The 24,288-nt window shown below is 40.8% G+C and overlaps 1 protein-coding gene across 6 annotated transcripts in view; it reads left to right on the forward strand.

The window, feature by feature from the left end:
• The window catches only part of kcnip4a (potassium voltage-gated channel interacting protein 4a), a 123,504-nt gene that overhangs the window by 47,681 nt on the left and 51,535 nt on the right, over positions 1 to 24,288 (forward strand). The window lies entirely within an intron of this gene.

Below are 24,288 nucleotides of genomic sequence, written 5' to 3' on the forward strand. Positions count from 1 at the left end.
ACTGTGGCCTCAAGGGAAATGTGTGCCTTTTCCTCTGATCTGTTATTATGTTTAACCTGATTCTAGTGGGAAAAGCTAAACAGTTATATGACATTTTCGAATAGAGAAATTGTATTCTTGTGCACCATTTCTTGACCAGACAATGGGACACTTGTATTCAGTGATGGATAGTGTAAATTTGATAGATTAGCATTGATTTAATTGGTCACACGCTATTGCCATAGCCTAACCCTATTTTGAAGAGGACAATCTGACAATAAAAGCCACAGGTTTTCAGCCCAACAACAAAAGGAAGAAGGCTAATGTGTAACTTATTTTGTGTCTCTGATTGGCCGTTACAGTGTCGTTGCCATTCGGCTTTAACCAGGTGACGTCAGGTCAGACACAGCTCTGTCGGGTCAGACAGCATGAGGACAGTGCAGACAAGTAGATATTTGAGGCTTAGTGTGAGACAATAACTTCAGTGATGCCTTGCTGTGTTGTTGTCAGGTTTTCAGACCAAAACCAGCCTTGTGTCTATAAAACACAGCTGATTATGTTGGGGCACTTTGCTGTACCAGCAGCTGTACCAGTGAGACAATGAAATGCAATCTGGGAAGATTAGTAGACCCTTCAGTTTATAGATGCCAGAACACTGCACGACAGTTTATACAGTACCATGAGAAAGGACTTTACAGCTCTGGAAAATGATCACAGCAGCAAGATGTTCATTAAAGCAAGACAAATGAGATCCACACAGCGAACTTGGTGCCGTAGCTGACATGCTGTTCTTGTTCAGCCTGGGGATTCCTTTCTTGTAGTGTACAGTTCTAATCTCTTATAGACAATAAAAACAGCTTCCTGTTTGTGGGGAAAGAAAGAGTGTAATATGAGCTCTGCTTGAGTAAAGAGAGTGGAGTCAGAGGAAAGGGGATGGAAAAGCTGAAAGAGTAATGCAGACAAAGCAATATTTGCTTCCTGTGTTTCCATTCTTGTCCTTTGCGTCATCAGTTGATGCCAGGGAATGAGCCAAAAAAAAAAATAGATAAATAAATAAATAAAAATTCTCTGAAGTAGCAGTATTATTAGTAGTAGTATTTCAATAGTGAAGCCAACCGCTCCTCCATGCCAAGTTTGACAGATAAAAAGGAAAATGATGGAAAAACAGTGCTTTTATTTAATTTTAGCTGCTTAAACAGCAACTCTTGACAATTTCTAATCAGGACAAAAAGCAGGAAATATCCTTATTAAATGACAGTTAGGCCTTAATTGAAGCACAGTAAGAATATTCATTTTCTAGCCCAGGATGTAAGTGCTTTGAATATGAGTGTTTTTATAGCCACCATAGAACAAATCATGAAGAGTAAAATCCAGAACAGGAATTAGTCTAGCAGATTTTTCCTCCGCTCTGCATATGGAGACATTTAATAACATTAAGTCTTGGGAAGAGGGAAGATTGACCAAAGCTCATCATGCTATCATTTATCCACTTTTTGACATTTAATGGCTACATACTGTACATGTGTGTTACTGAAATGCTGCAGAAGATGAATGAGCTTGATGTTTCTGTGGGTGTATTATACAAAAAGAATATCACATACTGACTCTTTATGATTAATTGCAGCATTTTATTGGGTATGTTGCAGCCACATGGATATGACCGCACAAGCTGCATGTAAAATGCATCCAAGCACCAAGGGCATACCCATGGTGTACACATTGGAGCATCCAGTTGCATTTCCTCCAGTTCTATGATAATTATTTATGAAAGTTTGCATAGCTAGGACATAGTGTTGAAAGCTACATTGATATAGTAAAGCCAACAGTGGTAGTGTCTAACTAACAGCATTACATAGACAAAAGTATTGGAACACCTGACTATTACACCAACAGCGACTTCACATGCACAGACAGCTTTGCAGCCATAACAGCTTCTGCTCTTCTGGGAAGGCTTTCCACATGATTTTAGACTGTTTCTGTGGGAATTTTTGCTCATTCTTGCAGTAGAACATTTGTGAGATCAGGCACTGATGTTGGACAGAAAGGCCTGGCTCAAAATCTCAGTTCCCGTTTATCCCAAAGGTGTTGATGGTGTGATGGGGTTGAGGTCAGGACTCTGGGCGGGCCAGTCAAGTTCTTCCTCACCAAACTCATCCAACCATGTCTTTATGGAGCTTTGCTTTGTGCACTGGGGTACAGTCATGTTGGAATAGAAAAGATTCTTCCCCAAACTGTTGCCACAATGTTGGAAGCATAGCATTGTCCAAAATATCTTGGTATACTGAAGCATCAAGATTTCCCTTCTTTGGAAGTAAGGGCCTGAGCCCAACCCCTGAAAAAACAGCCAGATAAAGAGGTGTGCCAGGATACTTTTGTCTAGTGTAGATTTACTCAAGTACTGTCCTAAAGTATTTGAGGTGTTTGTACTTTACCTGAGTGTTTTGATTTTGTGCAAATTGATACTTTTTACTTGATTTAGATTTTTCCTTATTAAAGTGAAGGAGGGCTCGATTATTAGAAAACCCCTCTTGAATTAGCTGAAGAATGCATTGCAGCTTTTTCTAATTTGATGAAAAGTTGACTTTTTTAGAGAGATTTGATAAGTTTGAGGTATTTTACTGTGTCACTCTTGAAGAAAACAGCTCACACAGGACAGCCACACTAAAAACACTGGCAGACGTATAGACATGTTAAAACCTGTTTTTGGGAATTATACCCAAGTTTCAAAGCGACAAAGCGCCGCCGTGAGAGATGTGCTGCTCCCAGAAGAGACGCTTACTACAGAGGATTGATACTACAACTTGCATGCGAATAAATTACTACATGATAGATTTATGGATATTTCTCACTTTTCCTCCGATGGTCTGAATGCTGGTGCGCCGTGCTGTTTTGTGCTGTCCGTCTGTGGGATGTCAGTGTCCTCTTGGCGCCACTGTCAGTTATCAAGGTGTTTTTCACTCGGTGAGAACATGAACGTGTGGCGTGAGAGCTTGTTAAAAGTGTCAGCTGAGTGAGCCTCACAATCAGTGCATGACAGATGGCAGCCTTGAAAGCTACCATGCTGTTTAGCAAGCTATACGGTAAGTGTATAAAGAACAATATACTACAGTGTACTGAAATGTTAGCTTGGCTATTGCCTTGTCTCCTGAGGTAATGTTACCGATTTAGGTATGGAGTTACTATCTGGGAAAAAAAAAAAACCCCGTCAGGCTGTTGGTCATGCTTTTTCTGCCTTTTAGGTAATGTTTTTTCCTCCATTTGTTCACCTCAGCTAACTGACCAAATAAAATAAAAACTTGTCAAATTGCCATTACAGTACAGAACATCATGAGGTGGATTAGGAGATGGGATTTTAATCTTTTTTTTTTGAATAGCAACATCAGCATGTTAATCAGACAATCAAGTTGAATTAGCTGGGTACAGCCAAATGTGCATTTGAATGTGCAGAATAAATAGAAATTAAGTAGGAAATTAAAAAGGACAGATCTGTTGACAGGGTTCATTAAGGGAGGACGTATTTTCATATTTTCTACTGTATACTGGGGTGGGTGGTAGGGGGGTGGTGTTATTTTCTCAGTACTGTGGGGGACATGACCCGTCAAAGAATATGTGGTTGTGTCCTTGAATGTAACCCTTGGTTTGATCTTGGAATGAGGCCAACATGTGATCCACTGTGTTATTTCTGTTCTTCCGTTAAATAGAAGACACTTGAATTAGGCTTGAGTAGCAGAGTATCAACCAAGTAGCTTTTCGTAGGACTTTTTTAAGTGTATACCTCATTACTGTCACATCACACAGATTTATCCATCTATCTTTAAGACTACAATTCACTGGCCGTGTAATGTATCATAACTTCTCTTTTTTGAATGTAGAACATCCTGCCAGGGCTAACAAATGTCTAAATTATAAAGTATTGCATGCATTTATTCATGTCTCTGCTGTGCAAGTATAATAATATCAGGACTGGGATACTATATAGCACTGTGCCTTATCGTGAAACTCTTAATTGTATAAGGTTGAAGTGCAGTTCAGTCTCATTACCATATCTGCCCATTTTTAACGTCTTCCACCTCAGTTGGCCCTTTATGAATTTTTATTGGAGTTCTTCTTTAACTTTTCATTAGCTTTCTGATTTAGAGTGTGTCACTTCACTTATGCTGTCTGATGAGCGATGACTTCATATGTAAAGGGCAAATATTGAGTGCCGGTGTTCGCTCATTGGCTGCAACTGGGCGCCGTACTCTGCAACGTGCTGATGGAAAGTGCCATCGAAGACGAGACCCTCTCTGGGAGCCTGATTGTATATCATACAGGGGTAGTGGTGTGGGGTTTCAGCATGGTACAGCAGGAGGCTAGATGTCTCTGTCGTGTTTCACACTGGTATTGTTTGTGTAGTCAGACGTTTGTGGGTTTTGATAAGGCATAATGAAAAGAATTAGACGCTGGCAACCCCTTGGTTTTAAATCTCTGTTGTCACCTGATTTTTATACAGCAGCACATGTTCCCTATTTATGCTCATTTGCAACTCAGCAAAGTATTAATTAAAATCTGCCAGAATAAGAGACCAGATACTGGTGAACTGTGCTTATTACAGTATCATGATTTTTGCTTAAATGCTATTTCCTTTACCATCCTACTGAATCTACTCACAATTAGGATCAGGGATTATGATTGTGACTAAATAGATCAGATTATTTTTTTTGGACAGATTGCCTACTCCTGTTTACACGTGGATCAAGCTTAGCATTTATCAGACTCGTGTTTATGACCACCTAGTGCATATTATTGTTACAGTCACACTCTCATTGGCTCTATTTTTTCCCCACTAATCTGCCTGTGGAGAAGATAAATGTTCTGTTATGCTTGCTAACTTGGTATGTCTGTTGGTACAGTTCCAGTCCTGTGGGTTTATCTGAGCTTTTTTGGTGCAAACAGCTGTCTGCTACAGTTGGAAGTGGGGTTGATGAGAGCAATTAGGGTGTAAAAGCAAAACAAATATGAAAGTCAGGGTCAAATTTTTCCATTTCAGCATACTCGGATATTACAGTGCTGTGGCTGTGGTTTTGTTAAAAGTGCAAATTTTGTGATACACAAACCAGTATTTGTTTTGAGCAGTTACAAAAGATTCAGTGCAGAAATTGAGATTATTAAAATGAATCATGATTCACCAGACCAAAGGGTGCAGAGCATTCGAGGCCGAGGAGAAGTGTGTCCTCATCTATCTCAGCTTGAGAAAGCCATGCTTTTGAGTAATTAGGTTCCCTTCAAATTCACCTTGATAGCTGCAGCATACCACAGGTTGAATATGAACAGCTTTGTATCTGGTCTTTGCTCTGTCTGTAGAAGTTTTTGTCTTTTCCTCTAAAGCTTTGCCTTTTCATCTCTTCCTGATCTGTTGCTGGTTTGTGGAAGCGATGGCGTCAGGCTCCAGGTTTATGTTTAACGGAGGACCCCATTACACATGAAAAATGTTCTGTAATGGCTGGCTAAATCCAGAGCCTGGAGCAAGCAGTGTGAAAATGCTCAAAAGACACTGTGGAGGTGATGATTTCTCTGCTAAAGATGCTACGTGATATTTTGTGATGAGGTTTTCTGAGGATGTGTTGATGTAAGTTCTGCCACCGAAGGATACGTTCACAGCGTGTTGTGTCCTTTTTTATCGGATGGGATGTGTGAAATCCCATTTAGCTTGAAATAGTTGGGCGTGTTATAGATCGGCCGTGGTGTCAGCGTGTTAAAGTATCTTATTGACATACTGAATAATGCTTTCAGGAGGTCGTGCCGATTAAAAATTTTTTTGTTGAGGTGTCAGTTCTCTCTGGATCGTGGTGAACAAATTAAGCGATTCCAGAAGAGGATCTCTTAGTTCTCATGTGTTCTCACACTGTGAACTACAAAGAGTGCTTACCTTTACAGTAAAATCAACTGACCTTACTTTCCCACAGCTGCCAAATTAACTTCCCTAATACTTTAAGAAAAAGAAAAACGTTTTGATTCCTGTCTCACATCAGAAATAGGCTCATCTAGAGCAACAAACTCGAACAAAAGGATCTCCTTCGTGATCCTCAGTGTTGCACAGGAACATGCATTCACTCATGGGCAAGTAAGCTCGCACGAACACAACACAAGGAAGAAGCACTCGACACGTCACATTTTCCCATCAGCTTCCTTCTCTGCCCCACATTGCACTCTGAGCCCCGGCCCTCAAGTGACACCTAGACAAATTGGTGCTGAAGAAGCCCAGAGGCAATCAGAGCAGACCACTCGCCCACAATTACTTGTCCCCCCCAACAAAACCGTCCGTGTGCTCAGCGAGAGCTGGCACATGCTAAAAGAGACTCTCTGGTTGGGTGGGTAAATCTCTGGATTAATGAGAAAGACAGGTTTAAAAGGAAGACGTCTCGTGTGAAAAGGCAGTCCATGCTTCCAGCTTGAAATGTTGTCAGGCTGAGTGTACCAAAACTCCAGGTAAGGAGTTATTTCCCCCTCTATATAGGAGAGCAGTTCTCCTTTTTAAGTCCCTGATGACAAGAAGTAAAAGGAAAAAAATCAAAAAGAAACACTCATCACATACATTATCATAAGAGGATTAGCTCAATTTGGGCTGTTCGACAATTAAAGCACACCATAAATGTAGTTCTGGTCCCATAATGACTGACCCAGACAGGAGGAGAACATTTTCCTGCAGTCTCTCCATGTAGTCATCTCACATGCTGCTGTTGCTCTGATTGCCTACCACTGTTTTATAACCCTTGCACAATATAACCTGTGGTAATTTTGATTGCCCCAGCTTTGCAAGTCTGATCAGTCAACCTTAGTGATATAATGGGCTATCAAAATAAATGATGAGAAGGGCAATGAAAGTCAAAATATATTGATTCAGTTGTGTAAACCTATGGCGCATGCATGTCTGTTTGCTCTATTGGATTTTTATGATGTCCTTCTGTGATATCCCCATATGCAGAGGGTTGTTTCCTCTGCTAACCCAGAACTGCTGGGATTTTTCTTTCATTGCAGGTGGTCACTGCAGAGGCTTTAGAGTGCCTTCCACTGGATTGTGAGTGGGTTTGTGTCACTGTGGCGAGGCTGCGTCTGCTTCTGGTGCTTCTGCATTGACAGCACAGTGCAAAAATACATTTCAAGGGGACTTGCGTGGGCTGTCACAGTGCATCTGCCTGCCATCACCAGCACAGAAAATGTTGTGGCTTGTACATTCAGATGCAATCTGTTGCATGTAGTTCATGAGCATTTTGAGAAAAATACCAGTTTCTTTAAATATTAATGAGAAAGTAAGACACTCAATCTGGTTACATCTTAACATCAGCACTTTATAAAAAAAACACAGTTACATTTTGTAGTTTCATCACTTCAGTTAAGTAGAATCTTCATTGTATTTTATATTACTAAGTTAAATTTATGTATGAGATCAGTGAAAGTGCCTCTACTGATCTCTTATTCATGACCACAGCATGACTCCACTCATCTCACATAGAGCCCAGCATATCAGCCGCGCATACAAAACACACAAGGCTTCATGTTTACTATCAAGACAGTTGTGTTCTCATTATTATTTCATATTTTGCCCATTTTTGTCTCTCTGCTCTTTGTACAAACAAGCTCATGAACACATAGGGAAACTTGGCCTTTGCCTTTTTGTGCCGACTGTTGACTCGCTGTATAACTTCAGCTATGAATGGCTGATGATTTTGTATTGTGCCAGGATTTTATTGGGTTGAAATTCAATTTGCCACTTCTGGCGAATGGAAGAATGTGAATAATTGATGTCTGAGCCATGTCTGAGGGCGAGAATGAAATGGAAGGCGTTCCTGACAGAGTTTACGGGTTTACAGTCCTGCAGACGAGAGGAGATCTTGCTGTGAAAGATCCTTTCAGTGGTTGGAGTCTTGTTTGAATCCATGCTTATCGTGACATAGGCCATTGAAACTCAGCTGTATAGAAGTTAAGTTAAATATGTTTTTTTTTTTATTTCAGAGTGAATCAAAATCAGGTGTCAACAATTTTCAGAGAGAAAAAAAAAATCTCGAAAGCTTGTTTGTTGGTTGAATCATTTGTTTGATTGTGAACAGGATTACAGAAAAAAAATTACCATCCCAGTTTTCTTGGAGGGTTTTAGAGTGAGCCAAGGAAGATAACTGATTTAATTTCGGAGCAGATGTGAATCATCTCGTCATCACATTGTTAACCTGTGGTTCATCCTCATACCCTGTCCCCTATTATTGGCTGGGGGCTCACAAGCCCACAACACAAAGGCCAGAGACGTCCCCACTGCAGCAAAATATTAAGAAGAAGAAAACACTGTGTAGCTAACACAAACCACATCTTGCCAAAATTCTAATACTTGTACAAAATATCCAGATATACGGTGGCTGTTCTTGCAGACTAGAATGCCATAAAACAGTAGGCTGCTGGCATCTGCACTCTCTGAGTGCCCTTCTAGTTTTAAAGCATGTAATTTAATTTGCTATGGACAAAGAATATCTCGGTGACTTACAAGAATATATCAATTTATTGTTGCTCGCTGACTTAATGCCATGACAATTCATACAGCCTTTTCACAAATGTAATTGAGTTTTGGATGCAGCTGCTCAGCAACAAGCAGACACTCAGAGATTCTCTCTGTATTGTGCCATATGCACCATGTCTGTGTGTATTTTTGGTTTTTTGTTAACCCTAACCCTTTGTTAACACATTCAAACATGCTCGTAGTTGTGATGTCGAATCACTGGCTGCGTGACTAGCTTAAAATCCTCTCCATCACATCAGACTCAAAGTATTTCTGCTTAGTTCTTCCATGTTCTTGTGCGATTTTGGTCCATTTAAGTTGCTGAGCTATGAAGATGGGAGATTAAATTCATCGATTGCCTATTGACCCAGGGCTTTAATACAGCTGTGACGCTGCAGCTTGACCATGAAATGTGATTTTATGATGCTTGCCTGCACTGTTTGATGCAGACTTTAACCCTGTCTGCGCTGTTTCAGCAAAGGAGGCCGACTGAGAGACGCTGAAATGTTTATAACCTTTAAGCATAGAGCATAGGAGTGGTGTGTTGTGGATGTCAGGGTGGCAATGTAGTACAACGTTACTGCAGCTGGGGATTCGGTGCTTTCCTCAAGGATATTTCAGCAATGCTGACACCTTCCATGACAGGGACTCCTCCAGTTGAAGGGCTGCCTGCTTGAGGCTGTAATATACGAGAAGAACACTATCGAACTTGTGAAAATTCAAATTGCTGTTGAGCTGCTGTCAAACTGCGCCAGGAGCAGATGTTTCTGTTCTCACTGTGACATGAGGTCTGTGTTCCTTTTTCCAGATACCTGACAGTAGATGAGGGTGGTTGCAGTTTGTGGTTTTAAATGTGAAATACGAGAACAAACTCTGACTTGCTTGTAAGCCTCTGTTCGTGTGTTGTAAAAGCATAAATTCCCTCACAAATTCAGCAGCGGTACCTTGATGTAATTCATGTTAGAAATGAGCAGAGGAGGGAGAAACAAAGGAAATTAACTGGAAACACACTGCCTGAAGGAAACAGGTGAAAACTCGAGTCGTGCTGTTGACTTGAAGCAGGCAGTGCTGTGTGTGGTAGAGTGAAGAAAGCTGTGCAAATGTGATAAGTCCAGCTGAAGAATCCGCTCGCACAGCAGCATTTAAAGTCAATGCGAAACGTTATTTGTGGTTGCAAATTGGCCGATGATAAAGCAGTATTGCTGAACTGGTTTCAGTTTTTCAGGTTTTTTTTTTCTTGTTTTGTGTCATTGTACATGGAATATATTTGTCCATTTGACTCTTGTCTGGACAAAACAAACAATTTGAAGATGACATGTTTAATTGATTCATTTAATTATACTGTTGGAAAATTTTTCAGAACACCAGCTGATAATGAAAACAATCGATGGCACCATATAGAGATGCACCGATCTATCAGCCAGGGACCTGAATCGACCGGTTTTCAGAGTTCTTGGACCAGACCGGAGACCAGCCGGTCAGTTTCCCGTATCTCTGTTTCCAAGCCAGTCCGTTTTACACATGCGTCACACGTCATGCACACAGCGGCGCAGGCAATAACATCACAGCCGCATGATAACACGTTCTTCACTGTGAGTGAAGAAGGCATGTAAGGCCAAAGTAAACCACGGGGATACTACGAAAACGTTCAGAAAAACAAACCTAATCAGACACTTAAAACATCATCAGCCAGTTGAACACACCCAGTTTGAAGAAACTGGCAAAGGAAAAGTGGCGAAAGCTAAAGCTGACCAGAGCTCAGTGCCAGACACAGGCCAGCAGCCTCTCCTATCTTTCCTGGGTACAAGCAGTGAAAAGACCAGAGCAATTACATGGAAAATAATAAAATTTATAGCACTGGATGATCAGCCATTCTCCATAGTTGAGAATAGAGGCTTCACAAATCTGATAAATCTCCCTAGCCCTGATGAATTTATGAGCATACTGTAAAATGATATCCATAACCATCTCTTTTTTTTTTGTTATATAAATCTGTTGCACCTGCTTTTGTTTGGTAAAATAAAATATGTCCGATAAATGTCCGGTGTACAGTTCATTTCCAGTTAATTATCTGTAGCTCTTTCCAGTTGCTGTGTTTTGAGAGGAGATTGCAAAGTTTCGTCATTTCTTTCATTAAGAGAGTCAAATTTTGCTTTGAAGTAAAGTTGATTTTTGTTTGTGTATGCTGTCAGTTATGGTTCCTAAATATCAAAACTGGCAAAAATGGGAATCAGCAGGTCACACTTCCAAAAAATCAGAATCAGCCAAGAAATTTGCAATCTGTGCATCTGTAGTTGCAGCCATTACTTGAATTGCATCAAACTATTTCAATCTCTGAACAGCTGTGTGAACTCAGACACACAGTTTCATTCTGAGTCTGAACCCTAGTTGGTGACTCCTAGAGAGCAGAGAATGATGATGGGCTATGAGCTCAGGCCATGGCAGAGCTTCACAGATTGATGCGTGTCCTCCGCCAGTGATGGATGACACGGTGCAGCGGGCCCTTACTGTATTAAAAGATCCTCACTTGACCGTTTCTCTCTTCCTGCGAGCACATACAAATCTGAGCTCTTGGTGGAAAAGTCCGTGGTTTGGTTTGTGCTCACGTGTGCAAGTCGTGTCTGCCGCGTGTGCACAACGCGGTGGAAAATTTTGCCTAACTAAACCTTCACGTTCCCTGAAAATGAACGTATTAGCTTTTGAGCGGCGTTCGCACTTGTACGGCAGTCGCTGCGAGTTAAAGGTGGCCTCGCATTAAAGCCGCACTGACTGGCTTGTAAACCTGCAGAGTGCGTTACCGTAATTGGATCCTGCAAACGGCATAATCGAAATTTGTTGCGTAATTGAAGATGGGCTGCTTTCCAATATTGTGTTCTGATTTAAAACTGAAACCATGAAAACCCTACGTCACGGCAAGTGCTGTCACGGCCAACGTTGCCCTGGTGCCTGGCTTGGAAAGTACATTCCTCCCTCAGGTGGGTGTAGAAATGCTGGAATGTATTCACCTGCTGCATTTGTCATGTACAGTTGGTGGGTGGAAGTTAAGAAAGAGTGCAGCGTGTCTTTGTGTGTGCATGTGTGGGGACGCATATTCCTGTAGTTGTGGGGACAAAAATCTGTTTACGTTGAGGTTAGGGTTAGGCAAATAATGTTTTTATGGTTAGATGGTAGTTAAGCTTACAGTCTATGTGATGTCTCCAAAAGTAATGGAAATATGACTCTCTTTGTGTGTTGCATTCATTTGATGGCTCCACACAGGCAGGCCAAAACCAGCCTGACAAGTATCTGTGAAGGGGAGTTCAGCAAGGGAAGAGGAAAATAGTAGAAAGATGGATTATTCTATGTTTCTGGGCATATAAACACATCATTCCCAATAGCTCCCAACCTCTCAGTGGCTAAAGGGGCCTCTGACTCCTTGGGCCCTGGGATTGTGCCCCAGGAGCCTGCTCAGTAACCCATCCAGAGTTGACTCAGAGAATTAACAGCCCTTGTCATTTTTATAATGGCTCTCACCCCATGCTTCCTCCCACCCATGTATAGATTGTTATTGAGCCATGACCGCATCATTTACAGATAGGCCTAACTCATAATATGCAGCATCAATTTAGTGACGCCGCTGTCCAGCTGACTTGTCTCTTCTTTATGCAATGTCTGTACTACTAACTGCCCTCCCTCAGGGAAACGTTCACCTTACGTTGAACAGAAACGTCTCAGGGAGGAGTACGCTGTCAGAGCTCAGTATTTACCATGCAATGCATAATTCAGGCAAACATTTCTGCCTGTCAAGTTAACTCCATGTAATTTTTATGAGCAGGAACTCTACCTAGTTCTGTTAGGTACACCACAGATGAGCTGCTTCTGCTTCGATAGGGTGCAAGGTCAGCCACTCTAGTATCATTTGGAGGTGGATTGAAAGGTTACAGAGCCATCATGACTTTGTCAGTGGCAGATGATAGAAACTGTGTTCAGTAGCAGTTACACATCAGAGGATGGCTGTGTGATTAATTGATAGATTTGTACCCTCAGTTATGCATGGCTTGCATTGCATGGCATGCTCCCGTAGGTGGTTTACCTACTGTATCATCTTACACACCATGGGGATGTCTGTGGTGCTGTAACTAAATCAAGCATAATTTGATTTCCATTTTTTTGTAGTTGCCTAATTGACTAGAATGTGTCCTTTGAATTGGATTGTTTTTCCTTTCGTACATCTCTGTCTTAACATGAAAGTTTCCCATTCACACACAGTTTAAGAAAATCATCTTATTCCACTTTGTCTGACAGTGATCTATTCTTCATCAACCCCTGCTTCACTAGAGCTGCAGCACATGCTGTTGATAAAGTGGTAAACTATTCAGTAGTTTTTTTTTCATGGCTGCACCATTCTATCAAATGGAAATATTCAAGATGCCTCGTGTATTATTTTATGCGCATTTCTGCAACGACTGATCCTTATCATTCACATTTCCACCAGAATTTAAAACAAGCTCTGTGGGTTTCGAACAGTGTTTGGCTCCATAGCTTGGGTTTCAATAACCTTGTTTTATCCAAGTGGGTGTTTTCAAGGTTGATGCCAGATATTTGGTGGAAATGGAAAAAGCACCTCTGTTGAAATTCTGCTAATGTACTTGTCTGCTGTGTTACTTTGAATTCCTTGATGGTTTTGCTTCTTATGGCATCTAAAATTATTCAGATAAAAGCAGCATCACAGCTGCTGGGTATGAAATCCCTTCAGTTTCATTGGTACCGACAGAAATTTGACCAATTTTAGATAATTTTCCCAGTTTAGACAACTATAGGACTGCTTTCGTTAAGATTTAACATTTGAAAACTTTGGGGTCTTGCCTTAAACACATATCTGTGACAAGACAGTGCAAGTAGGCATCGATTTGCTTTGAGAGGCTCAAGAGCCGAAAAGGGAATGACTGATCTCAGCCACAGAGTGAACTACCATTTTGCTGTATATTGTACTCTTCACATCCACCTCCACCAAAGCTGAGGTATCCACCCTGCATTTGGTAGAGAAGAAATTGTCTCTCCTTGATCTCAGCATAAGAAGAGACACAACAACATTAATCACAGCGTTTGTTCCCCACTGTCAGGCCGAAGTGTGTGCAGCTGACTTTGCCTGACAGGATATGTGCTATAGCATCCACTTTGAAGACAATGTGGGGCCAGCAGTGTTCAGCCTTTGTTTCTGTCCTTGCAGTCGCCACATTAGTGCCATGAACATAAAGGCATTCAAAGAGGTGCAGTCTTTCACCGTGCATAATACACTGCAGTCTCAGACCTTTGCTTGAAAATGCATGCCCATGTGAACTGAACATTTTGTGCGAGGTTGGTTGATACAGCTTGTGCATTGTACGTACTGAATGGCTTCTAGCTCCCGATCAAAGATGCAGGGAAACAGACAGTCCAAAAGCAGGATTAAAGACACAATCTTGTATCCCCTCTCCATCTACAAGGATTGATGACCAAAAGCTGTTGGCTCAAGTTCAGCTTTTAAATTAGATAGTAAACACATCTCCACAAGAAATGCTCCTCTAATCTCATTCTGCAATTCTGCACTGCTGCTATTCACATTTTAATCATTTGCTTTCTTTGCTGCAGTCGATCAGCTAAGGCTGATAATAACGAAGTAAATCGACTGTTTCCACCAAACATCATCATCACTTTGCCTCAGTCCCTGAGTGTGAACTGAATGCTGGCACAACATGATGAAACGCATGGTGCAACTTCCCAGCGCTGACATGTAATCTGGCGTTAATGTGGGGAAACATAAGAGATGAGATGATACTTCAGTGTTACCCTAGCTGGGGGCACAGAACGCGTTTGCTGCAAGTCTGCGTGAGAAGACGGCTCGCAACGTGACTTGTCATCTACCACGGCGAAAAGGGTTTCCCCTCAACTCCAGTCTATTTATATAGAGAGCTGATGCATGTCGGGTGGGGCTTGAGTGTCGCCACGGTGGTAGCATTGCCGACACAGTTAGTGTTTCGCTTGTCACTGCTGGTGATGAGCTGTCATTGGAGCCAGCCTAATAGATTTTGGAGATTGTGGCCCGAGACAGTTGATGAATGTGTCATTCATGGTATTGCCTGTGACCCCTTACACACCCAGAGTTTGTCCATCCAACCAGACTTGCACAATTTAATTTCTATGTTGGTCGTTTGAAGTCTTCAAATGGTCCCTCAAACTCTGTGGCAGACACTGAGTTTTGCAAGGCAGTCAGACATACTGTTTGTTTGTGACGGCAGGAGGTTAACCGACTAAAGAAGCTTGGACTACAACTAGATGAAGAAGGTGAAAATGAAGAAAAAATCCATATGCGTGATAAGCAAAGCAAATGCTGTTTTTGCTTCCTTTTTTGTTATCCGGTTGAGTATTTGTACCATTAAAGCCTCATTACACATTCTTTATGCAGGGACCACTGCTGTGCTCATTCTCCTAAATGACCTTACATTCTGTATAAATCCCTCAGTCTCTTAGCTGAACAAGATATGTGACCAAAATCGAGCATGGCGATTAAACAGTGCATATTTAATAAAACTCAGTAGAAATTTCTCATGCAGAGCACCAAACTACTCCTGTGCCATCTCAAGCAGAGCACAATCGCCAAAAGACCATGTGCTGAAAGATAATGTACAGTATACAATATTGCCAAAATGATACGAAATGAGGAGTAATGTTTATTGCTGTTGGGGTTTAGGAGCACTCAGAGTCAAAGAAGCATAAAATTATGTTTTCATCTATCAGCCAGATTGCTTGTTTAACGGCATTTGTGCCCCCAAATAACAGCAGCAATCATAACACTGCACTGTACCATGGAAGGTTTTATTGGGTTTCATCATCACATTTCAGCAGCAGTTTCATCGTTTTTTTGTTTGGAGATGAATCAGGTGTGAGGAGTTATGATTCAGAGTGAGCACCGCTCATTACGCTGGTGTAATTCAATATCCACCGTGTTAAGAAGCTACAAAGAGGGTTTTGGTTAGCGAGACCAGAATTTTGATGTCCTGGCAACATCTGTGCAGATTTGTCATTTGTTGCTTTTCTGAGAATTTTGATATGCCTTGGTGTGACCTGACACATTTCACACATGGCTGAGGAGAAAAGCACCAGTCTTGCAGCTCTGTTGTCAATAGCCATGCGTTTGGACGCTTTCCGACATCCTACACGGCTCGCTGAGCACTGATCTGTAACAGCGAGCTCAGTGTCGCACACATACACACATGCAGCAGCTATGTGTCAAGGTGTAATAAAAGAATGTGACACAGACTGGGTCTTCGGGGTGCGCGGTGGCATCAGGTGGGGCTGTGCTAATGACAGATGGACTCGAGCCGGTGCCATTGAGACTCACGCCTGACTGTAATAGCTTGGCTGGCGTCCATTGTTGGACAGCCCCACAGTAACCACTGGTGCAGGATGTGGGATAGTTCGGAATCTGTAGCTGTCTCCTGTCTGCGGTCAGACTGCAGTAAAGAGAAGTTATTTGTTTGCAACTGCTTCTCCGTCACACTGAGTTTGCTGGATGTGTTTCATGGTGCGTCAGAGCAGCTTGGTTTTAAATTGTGGCCCTGGCAAGCTCCTCCGCTTTTATTATGGCTCGAGGAAAGCTCTGCGCTTGGACACAACACTGAACGTAATGCTGAGTCATGCGCCTTTTTTCCTTTTACAGTCAGCATTTGTTCAATGAAGACAGTGAGGAAAGAAGAAGAACAAGTCTTATTCTAGTAAGCACACATACATTAAAACAGACAAGAGAGTATTTATTGTGTACTTGTCATATGAAAACAGCATGTCTCATAAACTGACATCAAAGGCACCGCAAAATCGTGCTCGCCAAGGCTTCCTCGTTATTTATTTTAGATGTCCCCAAACAACTGCTTGGACATTGTGGACTAGAGATATTTTATTAGCCAAGATATAATGCCAAGCAAATGGTGGATTCACTGTAGTTCAGTAAACAGAAAAGAGGCTGCCCTCTTTGCCCGATTGGGGAAATTAGGCTTTCGTTTAGTGCCAACCATTTGAACGGAAACAACCTTTTCACTGGACCGTATTTCTGTGTGATTGATGGCAGTTGGATGTAGTCCACACCACGTGGGCCGATGCCCACTGATTCAGACCATCTGGGCAGGTAGTGAAGCCTGTCGTCGCTGCAGCCACATACCCTGGTCAAACCAGTCTCTGGAGGACGGTAGCACAGCAAATGGAGGCGTAGAACATATTGGTGATGGAAGATGCTTTGGTGACAGTACAGGAAGCATGAAGTGCTGAGTGTGAACGCACTGACAGATGTTCATTGTGATTGCTGTTGGTGCACGGCCCAGCGATCCTTCCTACATGACTGTACACAGAAGCTCACATTTGCGAACTGTCCTACTGCTGAAGTGTGCCTTTGAAATTAGGCCTCATGACACCCTCTGCACCCACTGTGTCTCATGTCCTCTAAAGACCATTGTTGATGGATCCCTAATTAGAAACAGCAGGTTGCAGATTCCTTCCAAAATGAGCATCTGGATGTTGAGCCTTCATGTGCCAACTGCTGCTTAAATACACTTGTTTTTAGAGAAACAAGTGAGTCTTTAAAACTGCTTTGTCGTTTTTTTTTTTGTTTTGTTTTTGAGGATTCAGATATGTAACTGCTTTACCACACGTTCATTATTAGCATTCAAAAGAGTGCTAAGAGCATAATGCAGGATAACTGCAAAGCCATTTTTCCTGCAAATCTAATGTACTGTAGCAGAGAATACCATTTCCTGTATCTTCCCCATATGCAGGGAGAAAGCACTATTCATTAGCACTTTTCACCTTTTGTGTTATGTTGATGAATTGCTACTGAAAAGGCTTTAATGTAAACCATTTTCCTGCACCCTCTCTGTTTCATTTCCTTTTCTAACAGCTTTGCTTGCGTATTACAGAAGAAAATCTTGAAGAAAATATTGCAGGGAAGTTATGTCTGCTGCCCAGAGTTTTCCTCAACTCTCAGCAGCCATCAAACAGACTGGATCATCACTGCCACATGTGACGTGATATTTTGTGTGTGTGTTTGTGTGTTTTGATTCCAGCAACACAGAGCTGACAGAAAAATTCAAATTTCAGTGGGAAAATGAAAGATTTATAGTTTGTTTTAGAAAGAGTTCTGACACATTGCAGGGTGCTTTTGGCAGGCTGTGTGTTTTGTCATGGAAAAAAACAACAAGAAAAGCATGTCTGCTCTCGTTTATTTACATTGTTCTTATTCTCAAGAGCCCCAAACCTGTTAGAAAATCTGTGCCGCATGTAATGTCCAGTTGTGATTTTGATCTAAATACTGTTCAGATAGGAAAAATGGAATCATCTCATGCTTGTTTTTAGCAAGATAACATGAGATTGTTGGAAAGTTAACAGCTCGAAGTTGAAATCTCTCTCAGATTCAGAGATGTAGCAGGCTGCTGTAAGGCTGCTTTAGTTTGTCAAGGTAAATCAACTACGCCCTCTACTGTCCAAAGCAGGACAGTGCATTTATCCATATTTTGCTGTCATTAAAATGTAGAAAATGATGAAAATATTGTCTTTTTTCTTCTTTCTTGCGTGCAAGGCTTAAATAAATACATCTGAGAGCTAAGATATTACTTACAGCTACAGATTGTATCCAGTTCAACCCTCATATGGAGTTTTTTGCTTGTAAAATCTCTCTTGCATCCTGTTGTGCGTATTGTACTGCAAATGATAAACATTAAAGTTTTAATGTGTGCATTAAAACCCTCACTGCTGGATCTTCTTTGGGTCGTTGTGTTGTCGTTGGCGTTGCATGAAGCAGCGTCTACAAGGTTCACGCTTCATTCCCCTGCTGTGTGCCACAACCATCACGTCACTGGTGCAGATAATCATAGATCACAACTGTACTGGTTGCTGTGTGAAAAGAGAGGGATGTGCTCTTTAAAGACGCAGAGCTCGAAGCTACTGGCTTGTAAATCGGTGTTGCGCAGGTTTTGCAACATGTGACAGCATCATTGCTCTATAAATCTGGTCAGAAAGATGTTTAGGTTTGGTGTTTGGACTGATGCATTAAGCAGACATTTTCCCCTTACTGTAAGTCTGGGATTTAACTATGAAGTCTAGTTACATGCTGTCTTGCCTTGTTTTGTTTGTCTTGTTCTATTTATGTGTTTATGTTTTAGTTATGTTCTTTGTTTTCTTTCAGCGTTGATTCACTTTAAAAGCTGATAGGCCTTAAGTGTGCTTTTTTTTTTCTTCCGTTTTACCTTTAATGCTTTTTGGCTTTTTATCTTAAATCCACTGGTAAAACATCTTGTCACACATTATCACTTTGACAACAATAATCAGCTTTTGTCTGGTTTATAAGTCCAGATTTTTTTCCCCCTTTTTTCTGGTCATAATTAAAACAGGACAGCATGACTGGTGTGTCAGGAGTTCCTGTTCGGCAGCCAGTAAACCAGTCATCACTGTCTGCTTACTGCAGGAGGATAATGTGACACAAATTAATCAGAGCTTCTGTGTTTGTTGCTGGTACTTAATTTATCAATAGACAAGAGCTCCTCGTGCCTTGAAAAGAACAAACTCCTACACTGGTTTTATTGATCAGATGTCTGCCCTTTCGCTTGTATGCCTAAAAGGCACAGATTGGGACGTGCAGTAAATTGTGTTGCAGTGCAGAGAAATTAGCTGGTTTTGTATATTCAGTTTGTTTATTTATGAATCATTTTATTGGCAGCACGTGGGTATCCAGAATTTCTGCACTGATTAGTTAAAGCGGTAGAACAGTATGATGCTTCAGTAACTAAACTGCTTGTCTGTCATTTGTACACGAACGTCATATTCTTTTAAAATCCAAAGACTGTCAGAGATTCACATTGTTTTGCTGCCACTTAGTGGACAATATGAATACTGTTCTTAGAGAGACGCAGCTGATGATCCCTGTGGAGAAACTGGGCCACTGCTGAAACAAATAACTATTCATAGGCTTACATTAACAAACACAGCCAGCAAATAAATACTAGACCAATAAAACATTCTCAACAAGAAAGATGTGAAACGACTAACCAGCAGTGCACTTATATGATGTCCAGTACAACATGAACTCATGAAATTAAAATGTGCTGTCAGTGTATCTTGTATATGACTTCTAGATTTGGCCAAATGTAACAGAAAATATACAAAGTGCTTGTGTGTTCTCGTTTCATCTAACAAGCAGAATTCAGAAGGCGATTGAGCTTATCATAAATGAAAGTGTTCACAGACACGGTGCGAACCTTTTCGAGAGGGCAGGTTATCAGATCAGTAAGTAGTGCATGTGGTCCAGGGCGAAATGCTAAAAGTAATTCAGTTATTAAACTGTTGATTATTTTCTTGACTAAACATTTCATCAAACAAAAGCTTGTTTTGTTTCACCAACAGTCCATTCCAAAGAATTTCATTTTACTATCGTAAGAGCAGAACCATGTGTACATTCACAAAACTGGACACAGTGATTTACTTTATTTGTTTATTTCCTGTAGGAAAATGTAAGAATTAATCTGTCATCAAACCTTTTGTCGTTTTTAATCGACTGATTTTTAAATTGATGAATATGTCTGCTATTACTCAAAGAGATGTACGCAGAAGATGACATAAACATGCTTCTTATATGTCTGCACTGCTTTTCATTTGCATGGTTTCACTTGTTGATGTGTGTGATGATGATGGCAAGTATGTACTTTAGATTAGGGTTAGATTAGTAAAGGTTAGAATTAGGCTTGTGTGCCACAATGGGTTTACGTTTTCTAGCAGGTAGCTCATGAAACTAGCTGGAACCAGTGTTTAATGTAGATGTATAACTTAACAAGAACAAGAGCATCTCTCTGCTAAAGTTTGTTCAACTAATGAAGGCTGGGGTCACTGTGTCAAGAATGAACCAATTTTGATTAGATTAGAACTGAGAAACATGAGGTAAAAGACTAAAAGACCAGGTAATACTATTGATGAAATATGCTGCAGAGCAAGGTTGCACTTTGGTTTAAGAATAAAAGGCCTTTCAGTGCTTCTCAGATGCCCAAAGTGAGTTTAGTTCCCTTCACATGGTACTCTTTTCCACGCAGTACACCGAAGTACCTTTTACTTAAAGAAAATGTTTTCAAAGGCTTCATGAAAGTGGAATAGCTGTCAAAAATAGCCTTTAGAAGGTTTGTTTCGAGATCAGTAATGTTCTACACTAACCCCGAGCCACCACTGAACTCTTCTGATTCATCTTCCTTTGCACACCGTTAGTTCAAAAGACAGCGGGGGCAACTACCCACTTATGGCTAGCCAGTCTGTGTCTGAGTCACAAGCACTGACAGACTAACAGCCTTTTAATGAAATGCTGTATATGGCATCACATTGATTAATAGGGAAAAAGAGGAGGAAGAGAGCTTGTGTGGGGTGGAAGGAGAAAAGGCCTGAAGCCCAGCACTTATATAATAATAATGGACAGCCATCTTGGGTATGTAAGAGATCTATAGGTGGCACAGCGCCTGTATGCTTCAGATGTAAAAGCATTTAAACTTTCAAGCAGATGTTTATCTGATGTATTGAACGTCAGTACTTGGAATGCCCGGGCCTAATTGTTATTGGGTATCTCTGTGTGAAAAGTGTTCTCCATGCACTTCAATTGAACTTCAATATCAATTATAAAACGCTTGTGCTGCCGCCGCAGTTTCTTTCGTCTTTCATAGTTAATTTTTTTTTTTTTTTTTTATTGTTTTCTTCAAGTGGTGTTGAACAAGCTTAAGTATGTGTGGAGATGATTTACCATTTGATTATTCCATCCTCTTCTCCGGGGTGTCTGATTTAATGAAAAGTCATTACCGCCCCGGCCTAATTAGGCTACTCTTTGAAAAGCCATGCTCAGCTGATTTGGACCAATCAAACTGCTGCTGCAGCTTAAGGGTTCATGCCAAGTGGCTATGCTTTTGTCATCCTCTCACATTGCCACTTGTGTCAAGCACAGCTTATTTTAATTTGGATCTTTAAGTGCATTCTGTTCCATACATACATACACGTGCATGACTCGTGTGTTATTCTGCTGACAACACAACACATATTTATTAGATGCCCAAGTGTCGATGAACATGTGTGCAACATAAGTTGTGTTTTTTTTTTAGTGAACCTTGTTTAGGATTGATTGGGGCAGTTGGGCATTCGACAAATCAGTGAATTATGAAAAGCTGCATAAACATATTACTACTTTAGACTTTCTAACACACATGATATAACACTGTGAGTCACAATATCCAGCTTTAAAACTCAAAATCAAAGCAGCAGAAGCAGACGTTTTCATTTCACACATTAAACTGTGCCATACCTCAGTTGTATACATGTATAAATCCTTGCTACACAAGTGTATATTTTTGCAAATATAACCTTGTGTTTCTTTATTTTTTTATAATCTTTCATATCTTTTTTTTTTATACATTTTCTGTACTTTTTGCACTGTCTTGTCCTGCTGACTACTGCAATGGACAGACTTCCCCTTGGGGATCAATAAAGTCTCATCTTATCTTATCTTATTCTTATTCTTCTTCAAAACCTGGTGTCTATATTACCCACAGTGCCACAAAGTGTGTTTGTGTGTGTGTGTTATGCTTGCAGCGGTTAACATGCGCATTAGCTGCCAGCCACAAACTGAAATTGTGAGCGGTCTATTTTCATTTTTAAAGTTGCAGTCTTCAGCTCCAACTGACGCCAACTCAAGTGACTTGAGGCAATTCATCAGATTTCACACAGCTCCCTCCGGAGCCACGAAAACCTTTGGACTTCAGAGTTCTCCTTTAAGCACAACTTATTAAAACAAGAGTAGGAGTTCCAACTGCACATTGGTGCAAACTTGACAACCTCGATGTGTAGACTTCTTCTGGTGATTATTGCATATTTAAAATTTTTTTGACATTTAGAATCAGAATCAGAATTGTCTTTATTGCCATTGTAAGTGAAGAGGTTTCACATTACAAGGAATTTGTCTTGGTGATTGGTGCATACGAGTAACATATAATAGTAGAATAGAATAAAATAGAATAAGGTAAAACAAAATAAAATGAGATAAGTAAAATAAAAGTGGTTCTGGAGGTGGTGCAGAGTGGAAGTAAAAAGTGCAAATGGTCAGCAGGTAGATCATTAGAGTGCATCTAGAAAAATGACAGTCCCTTGAGTGTAAGTGTTGCTTTTAGACCATTAATTCTCTGTGAGAACAGTTTGAGAGCTGTTGTCTTTCTGGTCTTTTTGGATGAATTTCTTTGAAAAGTGGTCAAACGTTCATGTCTCCGCCAGGTTGAATTGTTGCCATGTTGATGTTGCTTTGACTTTTGATTTAGTGCCATTGACAAAACAGATTTTTGAACTGGAAAGATCAACTCCATGTAATTTATGGCATTCCCATCAGCCTCAGCTGTACTCTGTTTAGGGCTAATGAGCAATGCTTAACATGTGAACTCATTAAACTAAAACTGTGAACATTGTGGCTGTTCAGAACCCACAACTCATTAGCATCGTCACTGTGATAGTGTTAGCATGATGGTGTATTTACAGCCGCTAACTTGGCTGTAGACTTTGTCTGTTGATGGTACCGCCTCGAGACACCAAAGTCAGAAATATGAAAAGATTTAAGGGGAAGTTGAATATTTTCAGAAATCTAAAGCAAAGACAAATGATTTTTTTAGAGTCCAGTCTTTTTCGTACGTGGTGTTAAAAAGGTTCATGTTTTTTAACCTGATTAAGGTGATTGTAATCAATTTCTGTACAGTTTAGAGTCTATGTAAATGTACATTTGCCACTTGTAAATCACTGTTGAACCTTATCTGACCTTGAAATAATAGAATTATTATTAATGTATGACTTAGAAAATACTATAGGGTAAACAGTTCAAGAGTCATATAGTTTAAATTATTCACCAAACCAAATTAAAAACCAGCTAACTGATTCTGCTACAAAGTAAAAGAATTCAGCCAGAGGCCAGATTCAAAACTGTTTTGTCATTATTATTATTTTTGCCTCAGTCAGGGCTTTCAGATTGGTTAGATGTTTGCTAGTATCATGCTGAAATAATTGCACCCAGTGCTGGTCAGGCTCCTTTCAAAGAACCCAATTACAAAAAAAATAGGGTGCACATTGGTGATTCAAAGGTCCTTGACCTTCAGAATGGACACTTGTGTGTGTGTGTGTGTGTGTGTGTGTGTGTGTGTGGAGGGGGGGTTGTTTATACAGTTTATATATATGTGTGTGTGTGTACAGTTTACAGAGCCTGCCCCACAGTATGTACCTTAGCTTCTGTCTGACATCTGTGGGAGGCCTCAGAGCAACAAAGCACGCCGGACTGACAGGAAGCAGGTTAATGGAGTGGGAGCAAATTGGTACTTGATTGCAGTGGTTGGCTGTTCCATTTCTGAATTGGACGGCCGTCACACAGTTCATGAAATGAATTGTGCGTGGGCTGCACAGGGAGCGGAAGTATTTTTTTCTATTCTATTTTCCTCTTTTGATGTGTCACATCAGGCAAGCATCTCGGCTGTATTTTTCACCCGATCTGAGCGAAGGATGGAAAGGGAACAGATTTGGGCCTTAGTAGGATCCTTATCTCCCGACTTAATCCGGAGCATCTACCTTAATGTCGACCTGAGTCTGCCGAATAAGCAACCAGAGGATCAACTGTGAGGAAGCAATCCCATTTTTTTTTAGACTGATAGGTTTTATGATGGGATGGGAAATAACTTTGACATGGAGCCAGGAGATTTCCTCTGCGGTTACACGTACTGAATCAATATTGCATA

Source organism: Scatophagus argus, chromosome 23 (genome assembly GCF_020382885.2).
Source record: "Scatophagus argus isolate fScaArg1 chromosome 23, fScaArg1.pri, whole genome shotgun sequence".
In the NCBI taxonomy this organism is placed as follows: domain Eukaryota; kingdom Metazoa; phylum Chordata; class Actinopteri; family Scatophagidae; genus Scatophagus; species Scatophagus argus.